Source organism: Sminthopsis crassicaudata, chromosome 3 (assembly GCF_048593235.1).
Source record: "Sminthopsis crassicaudata isolate SCR6 chromosome 3, ASM4859323v1, whole genome shotgun sequence".
Taxonomy (NCBI): domain Eukaryota; kingdom Metazoa; phylum Chordata; class Mammalia; order Dasyuromorphia; family Dasyuridae; genus Sminthopsis; species Sminthopsis crassicaudata.
Genome location: NC_133619.1, coordinates 622988454 through 622994967, shown reverse-complemented (window position 1 = coordinate 622994967; position 6514 = coordinate 622988454).

Sequence of the window (6514 nt, the reverse complement as noted above, 5' to 3'; positions counted from 1 at the left end):
AGTGTCTTCCTATCGTTAATGCTCAACTTAGCATAACTTCCAAGAAACCGCCGATGAATTTTCCCTGCTAGCTTCAGTCTTTCTACGAAGGAGTCTTTTTCTTAGGCACAAAAGGACAAATGGTTTCTCAGTTTTTTAGAGATGCCATTTGCACACAGAACTTAACTCTTTTGCTAGATAACAAAGACTGATTTCACAATTAACATAAATTTTTTTTGACTTCTGTGTTTCCAAAGCATACATACTCAGGACAGAATACCAGACCACATAAGAGCCATACTTTGCCATGGGATGAATACAATGAATCTAACCTGATTTTTTTTTATATTATCTCACTATCCATAAGGGCTTAGCGAGAACAATGGGGAAAGCAGAACAAATAGGCCCATCAGGGACAATAGTGGAAAGAGGTGACCTGAGGTTAAAAGAGCAAAAGGGAAGAAAGAACCTCTTTTTGTCGTCTTCCTCTTTTCCACTTTTCAGCCTCATCCCAGTGGCTATGTCTCTGAGCTCGTTTAGAGAACATGAGTTCCATCAGATCAGGCTAGGGAACAACGTGATGGAATTAAATGAGATTTTTCAGTTTTCTTCCCAAAGGTTTGTTTCTAAGATGGGATGGTAGAAATAAAAGAGTAAAGTCTTCCTCTCAAGAAGCTGGGGGAGACATGTCTCCCTATATATACTTATACATAAATATATGTGGTAGAGTTACATGGTTTCTTATACCGGAAGACAGGCTCTGGGAACAAAGGGAAAAGTTCCTGCAGAAAGTGGCCCTTGAACAAAGTCTTGGAAGGGAGCTAGAGATTCTGGGAAGCAGAGCTGAAAAGGAAGAGCAATCTAACTTGGAGGATGGGATGTCATGGCTGGAGAAGCTAGTCAGCTGAACCATGGAGGGCATAAAGGGGAACAGTGTGTATCAGGGTCGGAAAGCTAAGATGGGGACAGGCTGTAAAAAGTTTTAAATGCCAGGAGTTTATATTTGATCATCAAAGTATATAGCTGTTACCGCAGTTTCCTGAATGAATAAAAAACATTTGCTAACAACTCCTACATGCAAGTACCATGATCAATATTGGAGCTACAAATAGAAATACAAATACTCATAAATACCTGCCCATAAGATGCTTACATTCTAATAAGGGGAGAGAAAATGTACAGGAAGGGGAGTAGGGGCCACGTGTGTTTTGATCTAGAAAGTCAAAGCAGCAGTAGTGGAGACCTAGGGAAGCTCATTGACACGGCTTTTCCTGAAGCAATAACAATATTGATTTGATCCCAGTTCTCAGAATAGCAGGCAGAAGCAGGGAGGAATGAATGGTGGCAAGAAGCTGGTCGGGGCAAACATAGGACATGACATATGGCATGCTCTGGAGTCGGTTGGAGAGAGCAGATAAATTGAGTCAGCGCCAATCTGGTGCCAAAGTGAGTTCCTGTTTGGCCAACGTAAGGGGTAAGAGTCCCAGTGCCAGGGATTGAGTTCCCCCAGGTTTCAGAAGGGTCCAGCGCTTTGGTGGATTGGCAGAACAGGTGGCAAGATGGCCAGAGTGGAGAGCTGCGTAAGCTGTGAAGCATTATGGAGGGCATGAGCTACCCTAGTCAGATGGGTGTTTTAGGAAAATCACTTTGACATTTATAGAGTATAAATCAGAAGCACGGAGGCCAATCAGGAGTCTAGAGGTGATGAGGGGAGTGTCTGTGAATAAATGACAGGACCTTCCGCAAGAGACATTGTGGAATTGAAGTCTGGCAGCTAATTGGATGTCTGGTGAGCGGAGATTGGTTGGGAACTAGGAGAGAGGGAAGATGATGGCACCGGTGGCAATAACAGGTAAGTTCAGAGAAGGGGATAGTGAGGAGAAAAAAGATAATGAGCTCTGTTTTAGATGTGCCTATAGGATTTCTAATTTGATACAATGAATTTAATGTGCCTATTGGATATCCTATTGGATATCTAGTTCAAAATGTCTAATAGGCAGGTGGTGATATATAGGCCTGGAGCTCAAGAAAGAGAATGAGGTTGCATCTGTAGATCTGGGAATCATCTGCAGAAAACGTAATTAGATTGATGGGAGGTAATGAGGTCATTGAGACGGAGAATGGAGAGAGAAGAGAGAAGGGAGCCCAGGATGGAGCCTTTATTCAAAAAGAAAAGGAGAGAAGGAACGCAGAGAGTCAGAGAACAGAGAGAGGGTAGTGTCACCCAATGAGGAAAGAGTACCCAGGTGAGGATAATCTCAAATATTGCCATTCTGCAGAGATCAGAAGAATGAAGACTAAGAGAAGTCATTAGATCTAGCAACTAAGAGATCACTGGTAATTTGAGAGAACAGTTTTATTTGAATGAGATAGTGGAGGATATAAAAGAGTGTGAGAAGTGGCAATGGCTTTTTTCAAGGAATCTGAGAAAGGAAGGAGAGGCAGAATGGCAGCTGGGTAGGATGAGAAAGGAAAGAGAGGCAGAATGGAAGCTGGGTAGGATGAGAAAGGAAGGATGTAGGATGGTAGGTGGATGGGATGAGAAAGGAAGGAGAGGCAGAATGGAAGCTGGGTAGGATGAGAAAGGAAGGACAGGTAGAATGGCAGCTGGGTAGGATGAGAAAGGAAGGACAGGTAGAATGGCAGCTGGGTAGGATGAGAAAGGAAGGACAGGTAGAATGGCAGCTGGGTAGGATGAGAAAGGAAGGATGTAGGATGGTAGGTGGATGGGATGAGAAAGGAAGGAGAGGCAGAATGGAAGCTGGGTAGGATGAGAAAGGAAGGAGAGGCAGAATGGAAGCTGGGTAGGATGAGAAAGGAAGGAGAGGCAGAATGGCAGCTGGGTAGGATGAGAAAGGAAGGATGTAGGATGGTAGGTGGATGGGATGAGAAAGGAAGGAGAGGCAGAATGGCAGCTGGGTAGGATGAGAAAGGAAGGATGTAGGATGGTAGGTGGATGGGATGAGAAAGGAAGGAGAGGCAGAATGGAAGCTGGGTAGGATGAGAAAGGAAGGAGAGGCAGAATGGAAGCTGGGTAGGATGAGAAAGGAAGGAGAGGCAGAATGGAAGCTGGGTAGGATGAGAAAGGAAGGATGTAGGATGGTAGGTGGATGGGATGAGAAAGGAAGGAGAGGCAGAATGGAAGCTGGGTAGGATGAGAAAGGAAGGAGGTAAGATGATGGGTGGGTAGGATGAGAGAAAGGGAGAGGTAGGATGGTAGGAGTATAGGATGAGAAAGGAAGGAGAGGTAGGCTGGCCTAAATGGATGGCATGGCTTAGTGAGGGCTTTTCATTTAAAAATATAAGCTGTCTAGTATATTTGCAGGTAACAGGAAAGGAGCCAGTACATAGAAATTAAAGTTGAACAAGAAAGTGGGAATGATTGCTGGGCAGAGGAGGGTACATAGCAATAGAGGGCCTGGTCTCTGTGAGAAAAAGGGTCACCTTTTCATCAGAGAATGGATTGAAGGAGGGAATTGTGGATGAGGAAGCAAACGTGTGTAGATGAGAAGGAAAGAAGAGGAAGTTCATGATGAATAACCTTGATTTTTTCAGCACCGTGTGAAAGGAGGTCCTCAGCTGACCTTTTGTTTCAGGGGAAAGGGTCTTCAAGCACTAGGAAACACAAGCAGCCTCTTACTGAGCTGCGATGGTCAATTTTCAATAAAATCTCAAACTGACCTCTCAATTTCTAGGGGCTCTTGAATTCATCCTTTCTATTCTCTCAGGAATGAGCATTGTCTTTACCTGCCAGACATCATAAAAAAACTAAGCTGTAGAAGAATGTGACCGGGGCTTACCAGCTATGTCAGTATTTTCTTTTTAAATGAACAGAATGCAAACGCTCCTGAAAATTCAGCCCTTTATATAAACATTTGTTGTAGAAGACAAGTTATACCTGTTTTAACTGGGCTCCACCCCGCCTGAGGCCCTGAAAGGCCTCTTTTAAAATATAGGGTAGCTATCAATTCAGAAGAACATCCACAAGAGGTCAGCTTATTCCCCAGGGCTGAATTTCATGTAATATAAATGTTTTTTTTTTCTTGGGGAGGGGGGAGGAAATCTGGAGTGGAGGGAGATAAGAGAAACATGCAAAAAAGATGGGTAGAGATGTCAAGTTAGGTATTCACATAAGGAAAAATGACTTTCCCCTAACTTCGTAATGCATATTTGAACCCAGCAGGCCTCTTAATAAAAAACTCTATGGCAATTATAAACAGCCGATCTCATCCAGGAGCAGATTGTGGCCACCCACCTCCTCCCACTCCATCATTTAATATTTGTTGAGAGGACACACACTGCTAATATCCTAGAACATCCAAAGTCCTGGATTCTACCATACGTGAGCTGACATTTCAGGGATGGATCAAAGCCAAGCTTTCTGGCAAAGTTCTATTTTATCCTCACCCCCTGAAAATCTCTCTTATTGGTCATTTGCCTTGCTGGGCCTGGATAACTCCTGTGCAATTCAGAGAATTCATCTTCAGAAGCCACACAAAAATAGGGTAGGGAAGCACTCTGTTGCTTCCCAGAGATTATCCCGGCTTTGGGGGCTCTTTGAGAGGCTGCTTCCTAAAGCTGCTTCTGATGTGTGATTTGCACCATCCGCTTCTCTCTCAGGACACGGGCAGGATTGGCGATCATAGAATTTAAAAGTTTAAGAAAAAAGGATAGATATGTCTAAGCAAACCCATGGAGATTAGACACACTCCTCTCTTAAAGCCATTTAATCTAGTTGTTGGATTGTGCTCTATATTTTATCCAGTCTTGAGGGCTTAGTTAAGTCTTGGCTTCTAGACCCAATCCAACCACTAGCATCTTGGGAAATGAAGTATTTCCTGAAGCCAGATCTCTTTAAAATGGTAAAATATCTATCTCTTGCTGTCAACTAGCTCCTGTTGTGTTCAAGCTGAGACTGTCTTACCGGGGGTCACTTATACCACAGATTCATTCTTCTACCTCTTCCTCTTTGCCAAAACATCTAGATTGGACATTTCTCCCCTCCTGTAGCTAAATTCACTGTCCGGACTTCCTCACACTCAGGACATTCCGCCTTCCATCTTTTCTGCCTTTGCACTGGACTTGTCTGTCTTCCACTTTTCAGATGCAGCTCAGACCCTAGGTTCTAAATGATATCTTTTCAGATTTTCTCTCATCTGCTAGTCCTTCCCTCTCAAATTACTTTATTTTTAAAAAATAGCCTTTTATTTTCAAAATATATGCAAAGATAGTTCTCAACACTCACCCCTGCAAAACCTCATGTTCCAAATTTTTCTCATTTTCTTCCCTTATTCCCTCCCCTAGATAACAATCAATCCAATGTTAAACATATGCAATTCTTCCACACATATTCAGCACCTATCATGCTGCACAAGAAAAATCAGATCAAAAAAAGAAAATGAAGAAAATAAAATGTGAGCAAAAAACAACAAAGAGTGAAAATGTGGTCCATGCTCAGTTCCCACAGTTCACTCTCTCTCTGGGTGCAGATGACTCTCTTCATCACAAGTCCTTTGGAACTGGCCTGAATCATCTCATTGTTGAAGAGAGCCACGTCCCTCAGAATTGATCATTGTTACCTCAGAATTGATCATTGTTACCGTGTGTAATGATCTCCTGGCTCTGCTCAGTTCATTCAGCATCAATCAGTTCAAGTTAGTCTCTCCAGGCCTCTCTGAACAATAATATTCCATAACATTCATATACCATAATTTATCCAACCATTCATTTTCCAGTTTCTGGCCAGTACAACAAGAGCTGCCACAAACATTCTTGCACATACAGGTCCCTTTCCCTTCGAGATCTCTTTGGGATGTAAGCCCAGTAGTGATACTGCTGGGTCAAAGGGTCTGCAGTTCCAAATTTCTCTCCAGAATGGTTGGATAGATCCCAGTTCCACCAACAATGTATCAGTGTCCCGTTTTCCCAAATCCCCTCCAACATTTGTCATTATCTTTTCCTGTTATCTTAGCCAATCTGAGAAGTGTGTAGGGCTACCTTAGAGCTATCTTATTGGCATTTCTGATCAAGTGATTTAGAGCATTTTTTTTCATGATTAGAAATGTTTGTGATTTCTTCATCTGAAAATCATTCATATTTGACCACTTATCAACTGGAGATGGCTTGTATTCTTACAAAGAGTCAATTCCCTATTGTAGAAATGAGGCCTTCTAATTTTATTTGTACAAAAACCTCAATTGAAATTGTCTTTAATAAAAATTTAATTTAAATTATTTGCATTTCACTCCAGCTTTTCTTTGGCTATAAATTCCTTCCTTCTCTACAGATCTGAGGGGTTGACTCTTTTCTTCTAAATTGCTAGTAGTAGGACTCTATATAAATCATGAACCTATATCAACCTCATCTTGGCATAGGGTATTAAGTGCAAGCTATTATTAAACAGTACCTACAAGGGTTATTTATGCATTTTTACTTAAGTTTCCCCCACAGAATATAAACGAATTGCAAAAAGTGATTATTTCATTTTGGGCTGAGTGCATGGTAAATACTTAACAGTTACTTGAAACCATCTTAT